This window comes from Sceloporus occidentalis, unplaced genomic scaffold (assembly GCF_023333645.1).
Source record: "Sceloporus occidentalis isolate IW3139 unplaced genomic scaffold, rSceOcc1.0.p SCAF_125, whole genome shotgun sequence".
Taxonomy (NCBI): domain Eukaryota; kingdom Metazoa; phylum Chordata; class Lepidosauria; order Squamata; family Phrynosomatidae; genus Sceloporus; species Sceloporus occidentalis.
In genome coordinates, this window is record NW_028317105.1 from 1,688,801 (window position 1) to 1,714,807 (window position 26,007).

At 38.0% G+C, this 26,007-nt stretch overlaps 1 protein-coding gene and 1 non-coding gene across 2 annotated transcripts in view; one reads left to right on the forward strand and one right to left on the reverse strand.

The window, feature by feature from the left end:
* The window catches only part of LOC149281989 (protocadherin-11 X-linked-like), a 349,492-nt gene that overhangs the window by 144,323 nt on the left and 179,162 nt on the right, over positions 1–26,007 (forward strand). The window lies entirely within an intron of this gene.
* LOC149281990 (small nucleolar RNA SNORA35) lies at positions 16,599–16,728 on the reverse strand. The gene has a single exon (XR_016278000.1). It is a non-coding gene; the product is annotated as a small nucleolar RNA SNORA35 (small nucleolar RNA).

The window sequence follows — 26,007 nt, forward strand, 5'->3', positions numbered from 1 at the left end:
CATCAATCTCACAGTGCAGGCCAAAAATAATGCAGTGTTCCGTATCTGGAATGTTAAGTAACTCCTTTGGTTCTATTTCGGCCTATGCAAACAGCTCCTCTGTTAGTCCATGCGCCCGTAGGCCATCGCTGATGAGTATATGTATCGCAAAGAGTGTTTGTTTCTGAAAAGTTTGCTGACACAAGCTTAAAAAAAAATGGCATTGGTTATGAAATAAAATTGTTTTGTTTGCTGCCCATTTTTTGTTCACATGATGTATATTCACTGATCGCTTTCATGTCTGCAGGGAATGATTTGCATGGGATCAGTAATAACATGTGCCACTTATAGACTGGCTAAACAGATTATTCAAAATTGACTGTAACTTGCAAAATTGGGCAACATACAGAAAATGTGTTTGTTAAATGAAACACATTCATCTATGTCACAATTCTGTATTCAATATCTGTAAATTACATATTTGGGATTCCCTGTGGTCTATCCTTGGTTTGTTTCTTTTTGATTTAACCCTAATATATTTTCCGTACTTTTTTTGGACGCAAAAAGATAATTGTACGTGTTTGGCAATACATTTTTTTTTTCCGATTATTTTAAAGAAATACGAATCATTTTGAAATATGTAAGTCTCTCGCCATTGACTACACAAATCGGTGGGAATGTGGAAATTGTGAAGGCCTGGGAAATATGAAAGGCTTTCCCCTGGATGTCTTCTTCTACTGCTCCTTAAGGGAGGCGTGAAGGTATATGGCCAAGTCGTGGAGGCAGGGCTAGCCATGCGCGGAGTGAAAATCACCCTATGAACGTTAAATTAGCAGGAAGTTGGTGGAACTCAGACAGGAAGTAGGAAGAGACAAATGCCATGCTTACAGTCTGAAGCTCAATCAGCTCTAATTCATGGGGGTCCTGATGCCAAACATGGAGAGGTCTCAAGCAGGGTTGGATGGGGGAAGAAAAGCAGCGCTGGTACTTTAAGGCCAACAGCCGTTAAATGATGCATGTAGACCGCCAGCTGTAAAGGTATGTGGCTCCATTAGCCACCAGCCCACTGGGCATTTACCCTGTTTGCCTGATGGCCAGACTGGGCCTGATCCCAGTTCTATCATGACACTGTCTGTATCGATTTAATAATTATCCTTTTAGGCCATATACTATCATAGCTTTCTGAACTTCAAAGGTTCAACTTCACCAGGTTCATCTAAAATCAAGCATACGTTTGCCGAAATAATCCTATAGATTACCCTTTATTAGTTTTATCATCCGCCCAGGGTGTTTCGATAAATACCCGTCTGTATTAGCTGACATGAACACCATTGTTTGTGAACGTGTTGATATCTCTCTTAACTACGATCATTATTGTTCTTCTTTTTTTTTTCCCCCAAACACTGGCTCCATGGAAGCAAAGTTAACAGCGAGGAAAATACCTGCAAATAGTTTCACGCAGAAAGACACTGCTTGTTTACTTTCCTGGAAGGCAGCAAGCATCAGTCGTTCTGTCGTGCATGGGCACCGTGGGCACGCTTCCAAAGTATTTTCTCCCAATGTATTTAGGATCGAACCATACTGCTGAACTGACTAATATCCCAGATAACAGGAGAGGTGAAGCCATGCAGCTTTAAAGAGTCTTTTATAAGGAAACACTCTGCAGTGCCCACTGGAAGCTAGGAGGCCCTTAGATTTTTTTAATTAAAAAAAATACATATTTAAAGACATCCTCTCAATATCAAAATTAAGTAAATGGAAATCTCAGACATGTTTGTAGATTCTATATAAGTCAAATAAATGTATGCTTTAAATCAAGGATCTTTTTGGTAGGAGTGTAGAGATCCCCAGAGCCAGAATCTTCCTTTTGTAAATGTCTTTATGTAAACATGAAGGTCATGTTATTGTGCAAGTTGACATGATCCAAATGCTTTTTGGCACGGTGTCATTTAGGAAATGAAGCATAAATCCAGTACTTGTGGAATGGCGCATGCCGAATCAATTTTTCTAGTACAATTGTTTGCATCAAGCAGTGAAATAATTTAACCTTTGTCTATGTATGTGTCTTTGTAGGAGCATGTTGATGACGACGAGGCTATATCTTTAAAGTCTCGATTAGAAAATACCTCTCGTTATTTAGATACGTTAATGAGTATGGGGGGGCAGTGACATCACATAGCGTAAGGGAAATGGGTAAATTCCAATTTATTCTGCAGATACATTGGTCGCTGCGTGCCGAACAGCACATTACATGCAAAGCTCCGACTTCCCCGATATAATGATGGCTTATATAGATCAATGACACTTTTGCGTATTTGTTTTGAGGAAAAAAAATATAGAATCTGTTTGTGACTTTCATGCTTCATTGGGAAGTAATTTGATGGCAAACATCCTGGTATTTTCATAACTGTAACCTGCCAAGTCTGTTTTCTTTCCAACATCCCATCTGTATGTCATTACCTGTTGACTCAAAAGCAAACTATAAATCCCTCTTGTCCACTTTAGTTTTCTTCACGGTCAACTTATTTTACTTTCAAATGTCTCCTTAACTTATTCTCCTGCTTGTCTCCTCTTGTTCTTCTCTGCTATTTGTTTTGGGTAATTTTTTATTTATTTATTTCAAATACGGTTTATTTTACAAACAAGCTTCTTTTTAATAGTTGAGGGTATAGAAAAAAAGTCAACGTGTATTTTTTTTGGAGATGTATTTGAATAATATATTTCTCAGCCTTTTTTTCTTTTATTCAGAACAGATTTACAACTTAAATAATATTAATAAATATTTCCTTATGTCGTACAGTCATTAAAGCAGAATGCTGTTGGGAACGGGCATTGGAAAACATTGTGGGGTTATCTCGCTGAACAACCCATTGGGAAATGAACGGAAAAGTCATGTATAGATTGTATGTGACCCTGGCGAGGATAGCACATATGCTACAGAAAGTTGGTGGAAGCGCTGTGACGAGAGGGGCAATATACTCCAGATATGGCGGTCGTACCTAGTGCCCCGTTTTTGGAATCTAATTTTCTGCCTTCTTCATAAACTACCCCTGGAGCCAGCTGCCCCATGCTCATGGTTATTATTCCCCTACTAATTCCGTGGGGAGTGATTGCGGTCGATGTGGTTGGCCAGGTTTAATATATCTGCGCAGGAACTATAGGCTTGGTTCTCTGTTTTTCTTTTTTTAGTTGGTATTATGTTTTATGCTTATGGTTACTCTGCACCAAAGAAAATGAGATATTATTATATGTATCTGAGCAGTTCAAGTAACACAAGTTGGGTGGTAGCGGCGCTGGTGCTAAAGGGAATATCATAGCTCTGGATATTGTCTTTCTTTTACTTTTTTTTTGTAGTTGACTATGGTTCCACTGTATACGTTCATACTATTGGACTATGTTATACCCAATGAGTGTATTCTGTAAAATACCATTGCATGATACGTAACTCTGTGCATGCGCGTGAACCAAGATAAACTTTTTTTTTTTTAAAGTATATCTTCAGGACAGGACTGGAAATAAAGATGGACTCTGTCACTTTAAGGCCAGCTGTCTGAGCCTTTATCTAGTTGGCTGCTGCATGCTATAATTTTACATCGGCTGGCTCTACCAGTGTCCTGTGCAGCTGTGTATTTCCAATAGGCAGCTACATGCTAATGGATTACACCAGCCACCTAATCACCAGCCACCTTATCAGTTTGTTGAGAGGTGTTACTGGGAACCGACCAAGTCTGGGTAAGCCCATTGGCCGTACCTGGAAACCAGGATACCTGAAGCTCTTACTCTTCTGGGCAAATGACTTCAAGTGGTAGCATGGCTAGCCTTGTGGGGTGTTGGGCTAGCCCTAGAGTGTCTTTTGTGGTGGGAATGTGGGTTGGGATCAGGGGAAACTGGGTGAAACACCGACAGGGAATGAGTGTGGCCACACACCTCTCCCCTGCCCGGAGAAAGAAGAAGCTAACCTGGAGACCCGGAGAAGCAGGGCTTCACACCAGAGACTCTGTGTAAAACCCAGGGAGTTCCTAGGCATGCCAATGGCCAGTCCAGGACTTCTCGACTTATATTTCCTCAAATTATAAGTATTTTGGAAGAGACATCCATATCTGTATAAATTATCCATGCAGCCTTTGAAGCAAAGCAAGGTTTTGGCAGCCTACACACACACACTCCACACAGTTTTCACTATTAGCTGGCATCTCATAACGATAGGATTTTTTTTGTTTAATATGAGTTAAAAACCACCAAGGCATGCTGAGGAACATTTTAATCATTCATCAGCACCTTTGTAAGACTGAGAAGGTAGATGTGTCCTCCCAGCTGGAAATAAAATTTTCTTGGGAAGAGTAGCGTGCACACGCTGACAGCAAACAATACAAAGACTCAAAAGAAAGACGCAGAGTGACATAAACCCAGAGGGGAAGAAGGAGCTACTGCCACAACATGATGGGTGCAGGGTAAAACCAGGGGCAAGAGGAGTAGTCATAGAGAGTAATTCTAGTACAGATGTTTAAGGGTCTAAGCACCAGAACATGATCCATTACGAAGGACAGTTCTATTGGTTGCCATGGTGATAAGACTATTGTTAAAACTCTTCATCAAAATAGCTCTTTATAATTACCAAAACAAAAAAAAAACTACAGAAATGATTTAAGAAATATAAACAAAGGTACAAACACGTTAATTAGGAGCATTAAAGTAAAAATCTGCACAAAATATGGATTTCCTGTTCAGCTTTGCCTCTGTGTTGCTCAATTAGTGTTAACGCATCATATCCTTCCAGGATTCCTGGAGTCTCCAGGTAAGGTTCCTAATTCTCCTGGTAGGGGAGTGGTATTTAACCACACCCATTTCCTGCATACTCTCCGCCCATTCACCACCCACTAAAAACTGTCTGGGGCTACCTCCACCTACCAAAATACTGCTTCCCCAGAAGATGGAGAGCTCTGTGTATATATATATATATATATATATATATAGAGAGAGAGCAGTTCTAGGGTAAAGTTTTAAATGGTGAGCAGTCACCATGGAAACCGACGATGGAACATTAACGCTGCAGAATTTCCTTTTATTAATATAGACCATTCTGTCCATGTAGCTGATCTGCATTAGTAAAATAAAGATGTGCAATTAATATTTTCTCTTGTGGCTCTGTTCCTTTGCGCAGATTCTATAAGAAAAACGGGAAAACCTTGTCATTATGGCTCTGTATAACTGTGTGTATTATTTTCCATCTTACCGAATTCTCTTTAATTATTTATTGGTTGTAATATGAGATTTCGGTAGGTTAACGTGCATTATTGCTGTATGAATTGCATATACGTTTACAGCGCCTCGGAAATATGATGAGAATGTGAAAAAGTAGAATTTCAATTAAAGTACTTATGACGCGGGCTGTTTTCTCTGCAGACATGTCCTACACACTCAGCAACTTCTGCCAAGTGCTTTAATAAATGCCTCATCCCTGCCGTCTCTGTGTCACTCAGAACATTGTCTGGGTTCAGATCCGTGCACCACTTATGCACAATCAAGAAACTATTCAATTATTCATTTTTTTAAACGGTGCATTAAGATTGCAATATTAAAAACACCGTCAACCACATTGTATATATATATATATATATATATTTATTTATTTTTATCTATATTTATAACTATATAAGTTTATATATATATATATATATATATATACATATATATATACTTGTTTTATTTTAAATCATATACCATCTTACCCATTTACTTCTGTTGGCAGCTGTTATTTTACTTAAAGGAACACTCAAGCCGTACTTAAATGCATACAATAGCTGCGTGGCCCCTTTTTTGCTTTTGCAACTGCATTAGGGATTCTGCACAATTACCCCCTATCCATTTGCCCCTCTGCCTGCCCCCAGCTTTTTTGCATGCAGGAGATCTGTTTGGCCAAGCACATCTACCTGCATGTGATATACTTACCGCCACTCAATTCCGCCACTTGGTAAACGCTGCAGGCAACGGGAATGCTTTCCTGCCACCGATTGGCTGCTTCAAGCAGCGAATCAGTGGCGAGCAATGTCCTACCACTAAGGAGGAGAGCAGCTTCAGCGATAGGGCTGCATTTTCTAGGTCAGGTTCATACTTTATCATGATGATTTTCATACTTAAATATGAGGGTGTAGAGTACATTAAACTGTCCCTTTAAAATATAAATCTTATTTACAGCTTAAATAATAAATCAAAAATCTGTTTTTTTGTGCAAAAAAAAACATTTGCCTTATTTTCAGATCCATTTATCACATTAATTTCTGTGTGAAATGAACACACCTCGGTATTCTATTTAAAAGTTGGTGTCAATGTGTTTATTTCTTTTAGCTTTTTTTAAAAAAAATAAAATATAATAAGCTTAGGATGTCAGCATGAATATAATTAGTGCTCCGCTCAATGTGTTTGGCACAATTTATTACTCAGGTGTGCAATCAGAAATTGGTATAAAAACGTACTCTAATGACCCCCCGAGGGACATACCTGTAGGTGATGATCTCATTTACAGCCGTGGTAAAATAAAAAATAAACATTCACAGATGTCAAAAAGCATTGATATGTCAAAACTGAGCTTGGCAAGAGGCCAAAAATATAGACACATCCGAGAAAACAAAGCCAAGTTTTCCAAAAGGACAGTTTATATATAAATAATATAACAATTGTCAATGGAAACGGAATGATTTACCATCAGCCAACAAACTTGTTTGAGGGGACGTTATATGAAATCAACTTTGTACACGTCACAAAGCAAAATTAACGTAGATCTCAAACGTTCGTGGATCCCAAAAATGTCAACAGTTTTTGTTATTTTTCGGTCCTCCGGGTTTTAAAGTATTTTTAATAATAGTTTTTATTACATTAGCACCTTTGAGATTTACTTTACTACTATTGTCCTAAAGGGAAAGTTCCATGAAAAAAATAATATTTTTCTCCTTCATAATAAAAAAAAACCCAGCGCTGTATACAGTAATGTAGGTCAGCATTGACGATAACACTAGATTTATCTCAGCTTTATTCCGATAAACTCCCTTTATCTGCAGACCTGGAGGCTGCCATTTTTATCAGTCATGTGATATTTGGGGTAACTTTCCCTGCTCAATCATCACCACACTGATCTGATTTTTTATGGCAATGCTGATGAAGTCTGTTCCTCCATAGACTTTTATTAGTCACACTTGGGGATTAAGACTGAGACCGTCTCTCGTTTACCATGGTCAGGGTGTTTGTCTAGTAAATTTGTGCTCAGATAACAGAGCTAATATACAGCTGCCTGAAAACATATCAGCAAAAAGTAGAAATGTCTTAAAAATATGTTATTAGAAACATATTTAAGAAAAACAGCTAAAAATATAGTTAACAGATGGCCTTCCTACTTCTGTTGCCCTGTAAATATTTTGTTTTTCCATGTCACAGGTCAGCTTTTATATATACAATTCTGCAGAACATGGACTAATTAACATTATAAAGTATTCATGCCTCAATAGAACATAATCACTCAAAGAAAATAATAGCTATTTAACTGTTATGATTTTCCATTAAAAGTTAAAGAGTGGAACTGTAAACAAAAAAAACCCCTAATTTTATCAGCATGGTAATCAGTATAACGCTCATGTGTTTAATAGGGCTGTTAAAACTAACAAACCAATAACTACTTTGTGCTCATAGACTATTTATTAATGAGAAAGGAAGTAACAGGGCTGCCTTTATACTAAGAACCTGTATCTGTGACATCTGAACTCATTTCATGTAGAAAACATGGTGGCAGCTAAGAACCATTCGGCCGTCTAGTCTGCCCCATTTGGTGTTGTCTTTTTGCTTGGATGTAGGTGTAAATATATTTATATATACACTATAATTATATGTGACACATGAAAGGTGAGCTGATGCCCCTGGGCTCTTCAACTGCACCTTTTTCTTTTTTTCACCTGCCCTAGCCTTTTGGAAATAATTACAATGCCAGACAACTGGCTGGGGACTTTTACGGCACTTTTCTAATTTTTGTTTTGCCCTCATGGATAGTACTTTTTTAATTTATCTATTATGTTATCACTTTTTTCATTGAAAATGAATTCAAACATCATTGATGCAAGTTTTCTTTTATTTTGTGATTCACTGAAAAGGCCACAGTGGAGCCAAATCCAGGAAGATTGGGTTTTCTAATGGAGAAAGTGGGTTGTCGTTTTGGGCTCCCACCTCCCCCCTGAAGTTGTTCTTCTTCTTCCAGAGCGATGTCAAAGAAGATCCAACCTCTGTGTAGACCTTTTGGCCCATGTGGGAAGCAAGGGGCTATATATAAAGATTGGAGCCCCAGAAGATGAAGATTTGGGATCCGGTGAGCCACCGTGGTTCCGCTTGAACACTTTTTTTCCACCCCAACATCTTTCTTATAAAATAAAGCACTTGCTCCTTGAGCAAACATAGATGTCTATGGGAGATATCTGTGGGAGACTTCTGCATGTATTTTTTTTTTCTGCAAAACAGAGGATAAATTCAGACATTTCAAGTATTCATCACAGAAACCAAGTCTTCTAAATGTCTTGCATGAAGAAGTTTTTTTTTGTTTTTGATGCAAATTAGTGATAACAGCCATATAGATAATGTTAGAGGTTATTATCTTTTTGTTATTATCAATTATTATGCTACTTATGAGCCTGTTACAGTAGACCAAGGCAAACGTCCTTGCAAAACAATTTCTTCATGTAAGTATTACTAGATAAAACATTGCGAGCCTTTATACCCACCTCAATGGTTTTTATAAAAAGTTTTTTTTGAAATAAATGCCTGAAGAAATACAATAATAAGTCATGTCAAGGTCAGAATGAAGGTTTACGTCAGATGAATTTTTTAAATGTTAGCTGGTACTGTTCTGTTTCATTCTAATATATGTTGACAAAAATGTAGTGTTAGTAAATTGGATCTGTTACATTTTTATCAGTGTATTGGGTGCCAAATTAGTTTCGTGAAACCAGTACGATTTGTTTTCAATTCTAAAGCAGAAAATCCTTTTTTTGACCAACGTTCTGTTGATAGTAAGGGACACACAGCATCGGAAATTGGATATTCAAACTTAATTTTTGTAGATTATGTAATTACATAGAGCCAAATCTAATTGGAGCTATCCAGGAGTACTAACATCTGATGAGTTGCAATCACAGAATCTATGAACCTTAAATATTTTCACCCTGTTGTTATCCTGAATATAAGACAAGACAAAGGACCAAATAAGACCAGAAGGTCTTCAGTCATTCATCCAATTCATCCGAATAACTTTGTAGAGTAGTTTCGTGATGAAAATAGTAGCTTCCGGGTATCGAACATCGGTTTGTGACATCACATACACAGCGTCTCATGTGATCCTTCCTTCTCCAGTAGAACAACACGTTTCACCTTCTCCTTTCCTTCCATTTTTGGGTTCTCGAATGCATCAAGAAGGACACTTCCAAGGACCTTTGTTTTCAAAGAGGTCAGCAAGTTGGGTGGCTTAGGACAGCTTGTGGCATAAGGTGACCGGCTCTACCACCTCTATCGTGTCAAAGCTCCCGAGCAAATTCACGTGTGAAAAAGCACCTGTTTTCAATTGTAACAAAAAAATAGGGCCTAAACAAGACTTTAAAAGTTTTTTTTTCTAAATGTGAATTTCCTGTCTTAACAAATGTCAAAGAGTTATGTTTTTAAAGCTTTAATATGCGCAAATCCTATTTTATGTTGAAATCCCATTGATACAATTTGAAGAATATGCCAAAACGAAGTTCGACAAATACTCATTAGCAAGCTATGGGGCTTGTAGCTTGATATCTGCATATTAATGAACAATGCTTATTAACATTTATGGCTTCTTCATTTCCTCAAGAAGGGAACATTGAAACTAGAAACTGGGCCATATAAGTGTCAGTTCGATTTATGTTTTTGCACACAACTATTTTCCAGCTGTGTGATTCCTTAACTTTTCCATTAATTCTTCTATTGACACATGCCTGCCAAGCGTTTAAATACATAAAACAGCGCACATTATGATTCTAACATCATTATTGGCAAATGTCAAAGAAAAAAAAAAATGTAAAAAATGAAAATAATAAAAAAAATGGAATTAACTGTATTAGCACTACCTCAGGGTCAGAATTAAGTACTCCTCTTTGGTAATAATTACATATGGATTTTTGGGTATTTTCCCCATTTAAAAAAAAAAAAAAATTCTACTTAAATTTAACTTTTTATAAGATAACATTTTGTTTTTGACATATTCAAGTTGATGTGTATAGCAAAGCAAGTCTCGAGTTAAGAGCGTGCTATTGAGGTCTTGGGTACATGTTTGGGTATCGTGGCCAATTGTCCATTTTATTATTAAAAATACTTTAAAACCCGGAGGACCGAAAATAACAAAAACTGTTGACATTTTTGGGATCCACGAACGTTTGAGATCTTAAAAAGTCCCATGCATGCTCATTCGGACCTTGCATATTGTGTGCATTTGCATGAAAGACTCATTTTAAGAGCATATTACATTTTTTAAAAATATTAATATTTTTTATTGTTATTACTCTTTATGAAGTTCCTGGCAAGAATTTGGGGCTTATGAGGACCCCGCTTGTAAGCTGACATTATAAAAGAAAATGAGTATGGGGCAAGGCTGTAAATGTATTAAAAAGAAGTTAATGAATACCATATTACTATTGGCATGTATAAGTACCATATTCAACCAATTATTGGTTGTCAGGCTGGAAAATAGTGCCTGGAATTAATCTAATTTCTATATTATGAGAAATAAATGGCACAGGCTTTGTTATTTCTTATATTTACATGCCTGATGGGAATATTTAATAAAATACTAGAGATATTTTATTATTTTATTGCTTTGGTATGCAGCTTTTATGGAAATACGTGTAAATATGGTTATTCCCAATAAAGACACATACACATGTATAACAATGGATCTTTTCCCTTCTCCCATATAATACTTATAGTAAAATAGTGCTAATGATGTTCTTTATAAAAAAAAGTCACTTATCAGGGGCTAAAGATATTCGAATTATAGTCACCTGTGTTCAAGCAGTGACTTCAGCTGGGAAAAGCCCTAATTGGTATCCTCAAATAAGTAAAGTCATAATTGGTGAATTGAATTAAAAAGAATTCTGTGGCACTCAAATAATATATAGGGGGAAAACTCTTATAACAATAAACGTGTGTGTTTCATAAATATGTTTTATTATTGTGATTATTATAATAAATTATGGCACATATGTAAGGTTTATATTTGGCAACAAATTTGATATTTTCCTAGATTTATGATATTTTTGTCTTGTAGCTATTATTTTCCCTCTCCCAGAAGCCTAGTACAAATGTGGAAATGGGACAGCAACATCATTGCAACGTACATTGTGTCTGATATTAATTTATTAATTTGGGTCACCACACACAATATTTTTTTTAGATTTTTGGAAGTGAAAGAAATAAATGTTTTAGAATAAAAATGTAAAGAAGTCAATTAAATTAGCGAGTTGTGATATGTACAGATTTATTGTATAAAATAGACTGTTAAACCTATTATGAAAATAATAAAATTTAAAAGTACACAAAGTGTGCAGAAACTCTTGCAATAAAGCCCAATATTGTGTGTTGTATATGCTATAGTAGCTTTGCCGTCAAAAACGTATCCCTTAGGGTCCTAGTCAGACGTGTCCAATTATTTATGTCCTGTTTCACCTACTTTATAGCATAAAGAACATTAATTAATAGAAAGAGCTCCAACTATGGCCCATTGTGACCTTCCCAAATCTCCATGGGTACTAGGAGTGGCTTTAAGTTGCTTTGTGGTTAATTACTCTCTGAATGGAAAATCTATTCTAGTAGCCAAATACGTTCAAATGACAGCATTCAGGAGAGATTTGTTCAACAAAACTGAAAGAGCCAGTCGCCAATACTTGTTCTGTAAACTTATCTAGAACACTGTGATCACTCTACGCAAGTGAGAAAATATAGGAACATATCCAACATATCCAACATGACTCAATATTACTATAAAGCTCAACGCTAACATTAAACCCAAGCTTTTAGGCCTGATCTATCAATGCTCACTGACGACTGCCCAGAATAATGTACTTGACCAACATCTAATTGGAAAGAAAAGCTCAAGAGGATCATAATGCTCTGCGTCGGGAGCACTGCCATCTTTAAATGGTTTTAAGTGAAAAAAGATAAAAAGTTGATTGGATAAATGTTAGCAAAACAACTATTTTCGTTTGATTTCAGGCCATCACAGCTATACACCTTTGTAGAATTCCACTCATGCCAAGAAGCTTGGAGCATAAAGCAGTATGACTCTTGCTAACAATAGAAATCAATTTGTAGAAATCTTAGTTTCGGAAAAGAAAATAAATGAAAAAATCGGAGAGAGCGATATGGGAACTGCTCAAATTATTATACTATGCCACAGGTCACAATAAGACAAAAGATGATGAAAGCACCAGGTCTTTGGCTTAGGACCCAACATTGTACCTGGATACTTTACTGGTCTAAAGGTCTCTGCTCTCTCCCTCCCTCTCCATTAAGGCAACTGGGAAAGGATGGAGCTTGGCAGGGCAACAAGGGCTATGGTATTGAGTTGGAGTAGAAAGCAGTGGGTAGAGCAAGACACCATTCCTTCCACCTTAAGACCAAAAGACTGACCAGGGAGAGTTGGGTAGGACTGTAAGCTCTTTTGAGCAGGGCCCTCCTCACCTGGTGTTTCTGTAAGATAAATTGTTATCTTGTGTATTACTTGTTAGGTCCTGTTTGGTTTACCCATTGTACAGCGCTACAAAATATGATGGCGCCATATAAAACAGGAACTTGTACAGGGATATATGATGTAGGGAGGAGATGACAATCTTCATCAGCACAAACAATATCACCAATATTACCCTTATCAATATGGTGGCCAAGGGCGCAACCATATCAAGCAGGATATCTTAAGGAAGCGGGAATCGGGCTCTAATTTGTTACCCTGCCTAGGGCCCCATGAATTCTGTTTCTGATTGGTCATTGAAACAATGGGGTTTTTCAATAAACATAATGATGTTGAATATCAACAAATGCTTTGTTTCTCACATTCTTAGCAATATGTGAAAATGACATTCCCCGGCAGCAAGTGTTTTGTTGTTAGTAAAATGCGAATCCCCCCCCCACCTAAATTGATCTTCCTCGTACGAGATGCTCTCGTGGTTTCATCGAGAAGAGAATACCTCAAAAGGATTCAAGCTAATTTAATATGTCAGGGCTTCTCATTTTAAAGCTTTTGTTTGGCTCAGCCCATATTTGTTGCATTTGAGTTGTCAACAAAAAACAGGTCAAGACCCAAAGCTTCGCTCTACAGATGAAAGAATCGTTGGGCTTTTAGACTTTGCTGCAGTGATTGAGCTCTTAAGTGTACATCAGAGAAAAGTGGAATTACTTTCAACGTGATTACATTCACTATCGAGAAAGTGTAGAGGTCTTCTTTCTCATAGTTTGTGCCCTCACATTTGATTTCTATACATGCACGTCATATTTTAGTGTGTGTCAATTTGATGTGCTTAAAGAAATAAAATCAGAGAATTTGTGATATAATTATTTCTAAGGAAATATGATTCGTTTGCCTCGTAAAACTTCTTGGGTTCCAGGTTATGTTCTATGAAACCATTAATATAGGGTAGTGGACAAGTGGAACTGCCTTCCAGCTGACCTGATAAAGATTTAAGACAGTAAGGGAATGACGCTGTCAAGGTCTATGTTTCTATGTTTCCAATGGCCCTTTCCACTATTTTAATAAACCTTATCAGACCTTCACATACTTATCACTTATCACTTTTTTTTTTATGCAACAACCTATCAGTGTCTGCATTTGTGTCATGTGACAATTAATTGTTCCCGGCAAAATTTATGAATAAGGTGAAATTTTGCATGCTCATATTTTTCTGTTATGACAATCACAATTTGATGACAGATAAGAGTTTGCCCATATATACCAGCTGTAGAAAGCTCAGACATTATTTGAGCCCTGTTTTTTTTGTCAGTAGATGAAGTCTTACCTGTATGTGAATTTGACAGATGTTTCATTCTCCAAATGCATTAAAAGAGACTTGGCAATACAAATGTAAGAACTAACTGCTACAGAAGGAGTAGAGTTTAGAGTCTAGCGCCAATGTTGATGGACCCAAAGACAGCTTTAGGTGTTTAGAAGATTTAAGTGAAACAATTTAGAGGGGCATGATGATTATATAAAGCAAGGAACACAATATTATATAAAAAGATGGTAATAAAAATTTCAGAGGAATCTGTGTCCCATAACCCTCACATCCTCCGAGGGGGCTCTTAGACCAACGAGGAACCCAAAGCATCTTCTGTCTATGGGAGGACAACCTGCGTGGATGAAACACTAGTTAATGGTGTTAGTTAAGTCTATGATGAATAATTTAATCACACCGTTGAGTTGGATTTAATTACCATAGACAGATGCATCCAAGGGCAAAAACTGTCCTGGGGTATGTAAATCCATCAACCCAACTTTACATATGAAATATGGCCATCTTTAGGGTAAGGGGACATCATGTTCAGGTAATGACTATTATAATTTTATGATATGCATTAGCATGGCCAACTTGGCTCATCGTACAGGAGAAACTTGCATGGACAGAACCTTTATAATACATCGTGAAGCCATCCTAATTAAATGTAGCAACTCACCTCGATTCACCGATAACTCACCGTTTCATAATTACAGCCTTTGGTTTCTGAAATGCGTGTTCTCTATAACCTGTCACTTACACGGTTAAGGAATTGAGTAATGGATTGAATACTGCTTCATATAATATCGTACAAAACTGGACTCCAGACGTTTGATGGGACAAAATTCCTTTAGAGGTTTTAGGTAGAATAATTAGGTAGAAGAATTGTTCCTGTAGGATAGATCTGTCATTGATGATTTCTTATCTTGTCCAACATCATATATATAATAAATCTCAATAAAAGATTTTTGCTATGAGCTAAAAAACATATACAAAAATCTTAAAGTTAAAGGAGGAAGAAAAAAAAAAGAAGGCTGGAATATTGATGCTGATGAATTAGAGCCAGTTCTTTAACTCAAAGAACACAGAACGTGCCAACAGAAACCCACGTGTCATGAATGAGCCATAATGTTTAATCCTATTAACACCTACTTAACAATGCTATGAAGTTGCCAATAGAATGAAAACTGTCGGAATCGATAGAGGAGCTAAGGCTTTGAAGTCACTTCACTGGAAATAAATACTAACGAAGAAGAAATGAGAGATTTTGGGTTAAATCTACGGGATATTGGAGATTAATTAGAACTCTACAGAATATATATAAATAAATATACACATATATAATGATAGATAGATAGATAGATAGATAGATGATAGATAGATAGATAGATAGATAGATAGATAGATAGATAGATAGATAGATAGATGGATGGATGGATAGATAGATAAATAGATGGATAGATAGATAGATAGATAGATAGATAGATAGATAGATAGACAGATAGAATATGTAGATAGATAGATAGATGGATGGACAGACGGACAGACGGACGGACAGACAGACAGACAGACAGACAGACAGACAGACAGACATTATAGGTATACAGACAGACAGATATACAGACATCTGATTAGATGGGTTGAATGGGTCTTATCTGATGACAAGTTATTTGTTTCTGTGTCTCTATAGACATGCAGCCTACCTGTCCTTTACGCAGAGGAGATTAAATAGATTGCACAGGTAATGGTGTAATATTATTTAACCCCTTCGTGACAAAGGCTGATTTTACTTTTTGTACCCTTCGTGACAATGGCTGTTTTATCGTTTCTGCGGTGTTTGTGTTTAGCTGTAATTTTCTCTTAACCCATTTACTAAACCCACACAAGTTATATATTGTTTTTTTCAGGACAAGAAGGGCTTTCATATGATGTAATTTCCTATAATAAAAATAATAAAATATGACGAAAAATTGAAAAAAAACCACATTTTCTCACTTTTATTTGAAAAATCTTTTATTCATCATAAAAAACTACTGAAAAAACCTGCTAAATAGATTCTACTATTTGTCCTGAGTTTAGAAATACCCAATGTTTTTATGGTTTTTTTGCTTTCTTCTACACGTTATGGGGCAATAAGTACAAGTAGCGTTTTGCTAATTCAAAACCATTTTTCTCTGAATCTGGTAATTCTGTCTCTATGTGGTATTTGGGGCATCTTTGAAGCCAGCAAATTAAATTTACCCCACCAAACCATATATTTTTGAAAACTAGACACCCCAGGGTATTTTAGATGCTGATAGTTTAACCCTTTCCATGCACTAATCCTACCACCAACCCTTGTCAAAGTTTGGGATAGTAATTGTTTTTGGTGTTTTTTTCACATACTTTGTACTTCAGGTGTGAAATTACAGCTCCTGGTATATGTTGCTGTCACACAACACCCAGATATGTGTCCAGCAACATCTCCTGAGTACATTGATACCCCACATGCATGGGTTTGTCAGATTGTTTGGGGGCAAAAGGGCCACATTTGGAACATGAGCAATTCAAATTCAGTAGGAATTTTACATCTGGGTAAAGAAAAATGCTTGTACCCAACTATCAGTAGGGACAGGTTACAAGAAAGCCTGGCCTATCTCCAAGAAGGGATTTGATCTAGCACCTTAAGTGGTCCCTCATGCCACGGAATGGACACAGGGTTCACTTGACAGTGCAAATAAAAACGCTTAAAAATGGTGGAGCAAATAAAAGCTAAAAAACAGTAAATGTAACAAAAAATTAAAAAAAAATACAAAAATGGAGCAGGAACAAAAAAAAAATTAAAAATGGGAAACTGTGTGATACAGCTTGAAGCAGTCACCGACACAGAGTGCAGGTTTTCCAGGGCAATCTGGACAGTAAAATGTGGTGTCCTTTCTTTGCCCCCTGCTGTAGCATACCCTGCATCTCTTTTGGGGATTCTGCTTCTTTGCTGTAGGGGGGATTTTAAAAATAAAATGGGTAGCCCCAATTCTGTTGGTTCCCATCACTACTTGGGGACCAGGTGCATCACGGTACAAGATACCTGAAATTACTTCGAGCTGAAACTGCAAAAAAGACAGCTTCAGCCCAGTGTCTGCTTTTTTGTGCAGCAAAAAAGCGTTATAGGTTGCAATTTGCATTAGATAAATTGCAACCTTCTTGTACCAGGCCTTTGTCTTCCTCATAATGAGGTAGGGCTGTAGGAGTTGATCTGACAGATCAACTCCACCCATGTGCTTGTTATAGGCCCTGATGCACACTGGCTTTGTAGTGACCCCAGCTCTGCCACGGACAGAAACCTCCACGGTTCTCTCATCGTGGCTGGTGCTCAGCATGCACACCTCTTTTCTGTCCCTGAACTTCAATGCCAAAAGCTCCTCTTGGCGTAGAGCTGAGGTCTCCCCCTTTCCTAGCCGGGTTCGTACCAGGCGTTGTGGGAAACCCAAGCGGTTCTTTTTTATAGAACCGCAAGCTACCGTATCGAAACAATACAGCAGCTTGAACAAAGGGACGCTTGTATAGAAGTTATCTACATACAAGTGGTAGCCTTTGTTCATAAGGGGGAATATTAGGTCCCAAACAATCTTGGCACTGGTGCCCAGATGATCTGGGCAACCTGGAGGGTCAAGGTAGCTATCCTTACCCTCGTATACCCGGAAGGCATGAGTATATCCTGTCTCGCTCTCACAGAGCTTATACACCTTCACTCCATACCTGGAGCGCTTGGAAGGAATATACTGCTTGAATCCCAACCTTCCTTTATATTTCATTAGGGATTCATCCACGCAGATATTCTTTCCAGGTGTATAAACCTCTGGAAACCTGGCAGCGAGATGGGTAATCAGGGGGCGGATTTTGTACAGCCTATCAAACTGGGGGTCCTCCTTAGGGGGGCACAGGCTGTTGTCGCTAAAATGCATGAAACGAAGAATCATTTCATACCTTTGCCTAGTTATAGTTTGGGCAAAAATGGGGGTACTAAAGATGGGGCTGGTGCTCCAGTAGGAGCGGATGGAGGGCTTTTTTATAATGCCCATTAACATTGTGAGTGCCCAGAATTTAAGAAATTCTGGCACGTCAATGGGAGTCCATGGCTGTTTTGCCCAAAAAGAATTAGGGCTAGCAGCACGGTGCTGCTGGGCATAAATGTTTGTTTGTGTGACAATGTCTCCCAAGACATCGTCTCCCAAAAAAACCTGCACAAATTGCAGTGGAGTGAATCCTGTAACATCAATATTGATGCCAGGAATTCCAGAAAAAGGAGGGATAGCTGGCTTGTACCTATTAGGCGCTACCCATGCCTCTGGTGCACTGCCACGACTACGTGTGGTAGGCGTCCTAACAGCCACAGATACATCACTAGATGTATCTGTGAACTGACCAACGTCAAAATCTGACGCTGTATCAGTGGCCTCAGAATCTGTGGCCAAAAAGGCATACGCCTCCTCAGCCGTATACCGCTGCATGGTAAGAATTGCAGCAAAAATAGTGGGGAAGGAAAGGGTTAATGGCTATAATAAAAAAAAAACAAAACTAAAAAAAACTAAAAAAACATGTAAAAAAAATAAACCCCCCAAAAACAATTGCCACTATGCAAGATCACTGTTTATGCAGTGATCAATGGCAATGAAGGGGTTAATATTATATGGGTGGCTCTTATAAGAGCCTTTGGATCAATATATATATATTTTTATTAGGGAATACCTGAAATACCAGAACACACCGATCTGTCTCTCTCCCTCACTAGAAGCAAGTGAAGGAGGGGGGCAGATCCAATACTGATCAAAGGCAATGTTTAGAAAACATTGCCTTTGATTTATCAAATCATGATCACTCTTATGAGTGATCTGACCACTAGGGGTGTTATTCACTGGATGTCCATGACATCCAGCAACACCCCCCCGATGATGTCAGCAGGCTCCGCCCCCCGGCTTGATGGGCACCGCCATCTTGAAACACCGCGTGTGTTTCGAAGACACCGGCACCGGGAAGGTAAGTTGAGCATTTAGGAAGCGATCGCGAGTCGCTTCCTTTGCTAAACAGGTGTTGCAAAGATGCCTCGATACTGAGGCATCTTAGCAACACCAGCTAAGCAAAGGAAGCGACTCGCGATCGCTTCCTAAACCCGTTTTTCGGCGGCGGGCGCCGCCATGTTTGAAAGACGTGCAGTCTTTCAAACATGTTTTTTTTTTGCTCCTAGGAGCGATCGGGGGGGGGCGGGAATGTTTTTTTTGGTGTTGCTCAATGCCTCGATGTCGAGGCATTAGAGCAACACCGTTTGAGTGAAAAAATCGATCACGGATCGATTTTTTCACCCGTTTAAAGACGTGCCGGTCCTGGCACGTCAATTGTCATAATCGTCACGATTTTCAGTGACGTGCCCGGACCGGCAATTGTCACGAAGGGGTTAATGTATTCAATTTGTTGTTGTTTAATAAAAGAAAGCGTAAAGTAATTTTACTTTTAAAAGAAAACAAGCAATTAAATAATCCTAACATGTTGGGATGCTCAGGCGATTCGAGACTTGAGTTTTATATTATGTGCTTATTATGACGCGTCTGTAGGGAAATAGAGGAGTGTGGGATGAAGCTGACTTGTTTATTGTAATAGACTTTAAGTGATAATAGAAGAAGCTCCGCTCAGTATGGAGCTGTTTCCCATTCCGCTGGCGCGGGATTCTACCTCTCCTGTGAATGGTGTCTAATTTTGTGCAGTGTTCTTAACTCCGAAAGGCCACGCTCAGTGCCGGCTCACGATATATATACCTGAACGCATTTCATTATGTTTCTGGATAAGTGACAACATTCTTTTTATTGCTGTTAAAACACTTCTATAGCTTTCTTCTTACATTCCCAACTACTTACACATAAATGTATCTAAATACTGGATATAGAGATAAAAAAACATAGAGATGCATAAGAATATCATTTTACTGATAATATTTTATAATCCAACTACACAAAAATATAGAATTTGACAACAGATAAGAAACAGTCGGCCCATCTAGTCTGTTTATTTAAGTTTAATTCAGTTTAATCGGTCTTTGGTCTTGTCTTAGATTCAGAGCCATATGCCTACCCCATGCATGTTTAAATTCTCTCACTGTATTAGTAGTTACCATTTCTGCTGGAAGGCTTTTCCAAGTATCTACCACTCCCTCAGTAAGTAAAACTTACTATATATATATATATTTTTTTATTATTATTATTATTTTTTTTTTATATTCCTCTAATTATTTTATCTTGAAAAGTTTTCTGCTCACAAAAGCAGTTTAATTGACTCTGACGAAACAACACAGCAGAGATGTTAATACCATATCAGTATCCCAGTGGAGACAATTTGTTTATTTGTGCGATATCCACAAGTTTAGGATTGTGTATTTGTCAGCTAATAAAATGAAGGCAGCCTTGCGGGAGTGCGTGGGATTACTGGGACCCGCAGGTACATTGTCTGAACGCCGGCTCCCAGCCGCATCACCCGAAAAACCTGCATCCTGATGCAGTCGTCTACTATACACTGTGTAGAACCAGCTCAGCTCTTCCCGATAAAGAATCTAGCTGGCTATGAACCTTTCTACTGTCGTACATATTGGATTTGGTGAACTCGAACCACAACTCTCCTACAAACTATTCTGTCCACTCTTTATTTAGTAAGCAAACCTTCGGAAGTGAAATGTCATCCATTAAACCCACAAGGACCCATAAAATCATCAATTTCCAACCAAACTTTATTATCCATGCAAATTACTGCAGAATCACACTTGGCACTTGGCCTGGATCAGGTTCCAGAAGAAGACATCTTCACCACCCTTAAATAGTTTGTAATTCAGCTCATACTGTACAACTGTGTATGTTGCCTTTATAGTCCAGGTGTTTCTTATCATAAACTGTCAATCCATCAGAACCACTTTAGAAAAAACAACTAAATACTTGTAGCAAGATGCAATTCTTCTACAGTAAATATATCTGTGTTCGTTGAGATGTCTTTTGGGATATATTGTTGTTGTTGGATGTTTTTTTTTTTTATTTTAGAGTTGAAGTTGATTTGATGGGAAAGAGCCAGACTACTCAATTTAGATATTGTCTGCTAAATCTCTAAGGTTTTTTGTTGAAATTTAAAATTCTAAACAAATTTCCCAGGTACAGAAAAAGTCAACCAGTTTTCCCATTTCTAATCATAAGTGTGAATTATTAATTTCAATAGTTTTAGCCACTTGGGATAGCAGCTGCTGTCATAGAAATTCACAATGGATTACAGTCAATTTTATATTTAATTTCCTTTTTTAACCTCTGCTGCAAAATCTATACATTCCAGCTAAAACTCAACCTTAATATATTTAGTATGCTTTTTTAACACATTGACAGAATTGAAACAATATTTAGTATTTATTATGTTAAAAGACAGAAATTAATAGCAACATTGCTGTCCAACCAAATTGTCCTGTTGACTCCACTTATGTTTTATGTTCCTTAAATTATACTTAACTTCCAACAAATGGATACATTCTAAACTTTGTCCTATAAATATTATGGGGTTAAACCCATTATGCTTTTCCTGAAACCAAAAATGTGTGGTTCTAATCTAAATTACTCATTAAAATGTTGATTGTGATGGTTTAAGTCAAATAACTTGTACTAGCTTTGATATGAACAACAATACACTTTGGGAAGAAACTACCGTATTTGTTCGATTAAAAGACGACCCTGATTATAAGACGACCCCCCAAATCTGAATATTAATTTAGGAAAAAAAAGAAAAAGCCTGAATATAAGACGACCCTATAGGAAAAAAGTTTTACCAGTAAATGTTAATTCATCTAAACTATTTTTTTTTAATAAAAGCTATATTTGAGAAAAATATTTTGGTTTTATTTCCTTCTATTTTCCAACCTGCCCCCCAGTTATGCACATCTGCCCCAGAAATGCCTTATACCCCCTATATGCCACTGTGCCCCATGATATGCCTTTTAACCCTTTAAATGCCACTGTGCCCCATGATATGCCTTTTAACCCTCTATATGCCACTGTGTCCCATGATATGCCTTTTGACCCCCTATGTGCCACTCTGCCTCCAGAAATGCCTTATATCCCTATATGCCACTCTGGCATTTAGAGGGTTAAAAGGCATATTATGGGGAAGAGTGGCATATAGGGAGGTTTAAGGCATTCAGGAGGCAGAGTGGCGTATAGAGGGTTAAAAAGGCATTTCTGGAGGCAGAGTGGCATTAAGGGGGTTAAAAGGCATTTCACAGAAATGCCTTATGCCCCCCATTTAACACTCCCTCCCCCGCCCCCCCCCAAACTTACCGGTGCTTCTGACTTCCCTGTCATGTAGCCGGGGCAGCGTGTAGATCCCACGCACTTACGCTGCAGCCGGAAGGAGGCGTGGGTAGCAGCGGGGGTTGCCTGCGTCCATCCCGCAGACCTTCCCCGACTGTGCGGCACCGGTGCGGGGAACTCTGATCTCTGACAGCCGGGGAAGGTCTACGCGATGGACGCAGACAACCCCCGCTGCTAGCCACACCTCCTTCCGGCTACAGCGTGAGTTGTCTACGCGAATCGCGCAGACATCTACACGCTGCCCCGGCTGCACACCGGGGACTCAGACGCACCGGTAAGTGGGGCGGGGGGTAGACAGGAGGATCCAGGTCCCCTGCAGCTGCGGGGGATCTGGATCTTAGTCGTCTCATAGTCAGACCTATTTGAGTTCTGATTATAAGACGACCCCGATTATAAGATGAGGGGTATTTTTCAGAGCATTTGCTCTGAAAAAAACCTCGTCTTATAATCAAGCAAATACGGTATTACAAGATATGTAACAGAAATGTACAACGACAGACTAAACATTCTGGGTGTTCACCCCATTTGTCCTTTAAGGTTCCTGAAGTGGTCAGGTGAGGTGATGGAATGAAGTTCTAAGAGGGCATCAGGACAAGCACTAGACTGGTATGAGGATGGAAACAAGCTCCATCATTTAGATATAGCACCCCTGATTGCAGCGTAGTATTGTAGTTCCTATTGAGTTCTACTAAAAACTTTGGGCTTCTTTTCACATCAGAAGCTGTGGTGGTCTGAAGGAATCATGCCTATAAAGTTAACTTAAGCTTGATTTATTAAACTGTGGGTGAATAAGGAGCTGATTATCGATTTTCTAACCGTCAAGATCTACTTTGAAATTAACTTACCAAAGATGGCCGTACTCAGAGGGTAATGTGTAGATCCCATTGACTTGTTGACTTCAAAAACAGAAACTGATATATGAGATGACATCATCAAGTAATATAAAGTTGAAGTTCATCCGCTTCCTTCACAAAGGAGAGTATTTAATAAACCTTCCTGTGTTATGGAGGGCCAGTTCCAGAGAGCTTCTTCTACAAGGAGAGTTGCGTGATAGATTTATCCACATCCACATCCAATTTGGCTAATGTTTAACTCACTTAAAAGACTCAAGGTTAGTAGATCCTCCTCAAAATATTTGTTCCTGATCTAAGAAACAATTTCACACATTCAAATGTGAGAAGTCCTAATATTTTTAAACTCCCTTTGTTGCTCCCAAACAACATATCATTTTATATCTATTTTTTACACTTTTAATCCTTTTTTGATATGACATCATTTTTTTTATGACAAAGGATTTCAATTTGTTAGGTGTTATAGGTTCATCTCATGAACACAGGGGAGAAAGGCATTATGAAAGGGATTCAATATAACCCCAATTGTCCAAAAAAGCACATATATCTGCCAATCTAATTTAATTATACTATAAATTAATTTTAGGTGCACAAGGAACAAGATACTTTTTTTTTCAGCTTCTTTTTTTTAATTTTCCATCCCGTGTTCATGTTTTATGCCAAGGAATCCATTTTAATCTTCTAAGGAAATAAAAGACATGTTCTAAAAAATGTTTAAATGTGCTGTGCCAAGAGAACCCTATAGCTATTTGCCCTAAGTGTGCCCACGGCCATGTCTTTTTGAGGTTGATGCATTTTCTAATGTGTTGAGATCCTGCTGAGATACTAAAAGCAGTAAGAAAGAACTTTGTGTGCAAATCTTATTAAGAAATATCATGATTTCTTTGTGCATAGTTGAAAGTGCGACATTGTTCTTCAATATCCCTCATTTTACATTCACCCTCACAGCGCCGATCCATAGTACCGCAGGCAATGCACTTACCAGACATGTATTAAAAATACTTTAAAACAGTGGGTCAGAATCATAAAAGTGAATTAAGCCCATTGTGTGAGCTTTCCACTTCCCAATAGCCTGTCAATGAACACATTTTACTGTGGCCTTACATCCCGTTTTCTGACAAAGTCATACATCTATAATTTTGAAACCCGTAGTTTATGGTCCCACTATATGTTCATGACAGTGGACGTATTGTTGTTCTTGTGAAACCTTGTGGAAATATTAGGAAAAGAAAAATGTGACGCGCACAGGTTTTGAAATGTAAATTACGGAAGCCTTCAAGATGTGACAATGGGAAAGTTTGACATTTTGCCCTTTCTTTTACCATTTGGGTGTCAATCAACTGGGAATACAATCGTGAAATAATGTCAATGTTCTAAATGCAATTCATGGAATGTTTGAAGTCAGAATTAGGTGTCAATAAAAAAAATAAAGATATTATTGGAATATAGGAATATGGATACATAACTATGGAAAGGGGAAAAAAAATGTTTCACTTGTTGTCCATGAATGCTTTAAGAAAACAGAGTGTGCAGTAGTAGTATAGAATTTGACACCACATAAGACCCGTCTAGTGAGACCATTTTTCCCATCTTAAAGACGGAAGAGGCTGAAGGTTTATATTCACTTAGGCCACATTTCATATCACCATACATTTCTTTTGGCAAGTCAGTTCAGGCATCTACTCTGTTTACATCCCAGGTAAAAACAATCAATTACAGCTTTAATTGACTAGAATTCCAATGGGTCAAAAGTTTACATACAACAAATTGACTGTGTCTTTAAACAGTCTGGAAGATTCCAGAAATTGACGTAATGACTTTATAGGACCTTCTGATTGGTCAGCTCTCATAATTAGGAGTGAATTGTATACAGTGGCTGTATTTTAGGACCTACCTGCAGAGCAAGCGGGCTTTTTGCCCTTGATATCATAGCAAAAATCCAAGCAAAGCAGTCAAGACCTCAGAAAAAAGATTGTGGACTTCTTCATGTGTGGTTACTCCTTAAGAGCAATTTCCAAGCAGCTGTAGATACCACTATCAACTGTACCAACAATTGTAAGCAGATCTGTGGTACCACACAGACACAGCATCATTCTGGAGGCGCAAAATAACTCCCAGGGCTGAACATACTTTGGTTCAGGAGGTTCAATGGAGCCCAAAGACAACCACAAAAGGAGCCAGTGAAAGGGTTGGAGGTATCCTCTAGGAAATTTGTGGACTGAACTGAAAAAGTGTCTCCAAGCAAGAAAGCCAACAAACTGAGTTACACCAGTTCTGTCAGGAGGAATGGGCAAGAATTTAATTCAAGTTAAACAAGTAAAAGGCAATCCAACAAAATACTAACACATTGTATGTAATCGTTTGACCCAGTGGGATTCTGATATAGTGAATTACAGCTGAAAGGAGCTACGTTTCCCTCTCATATGAAGGACTCATCAAGATGTATTTTTGTTACTGTTTATCATGACTCACATGCTTATACACACCCTCTCAGGAGCATCTTTTCATTACAAAAGAAGTATCTTCATGAATATGACTAATTTTGCGCTTAGTTTGTGCATTTATTAAATAGGTTTGTCACCCTATTCATGGAATCTTTTTGGATATTTTTTTCCAGAGAAAAAGATGACATTAACATAAAGTAGATGGCCGTGACACAGTGAGCTCTGGTTCCAAAGACAGGTTTACAGATTCCAACCATAAGACTGAAAAACAAGGGTACAAACAAAATGGCGGAGCTGGAATTAGGACAAATTGAGTTCCCATGTCCCACATTAAGTACCT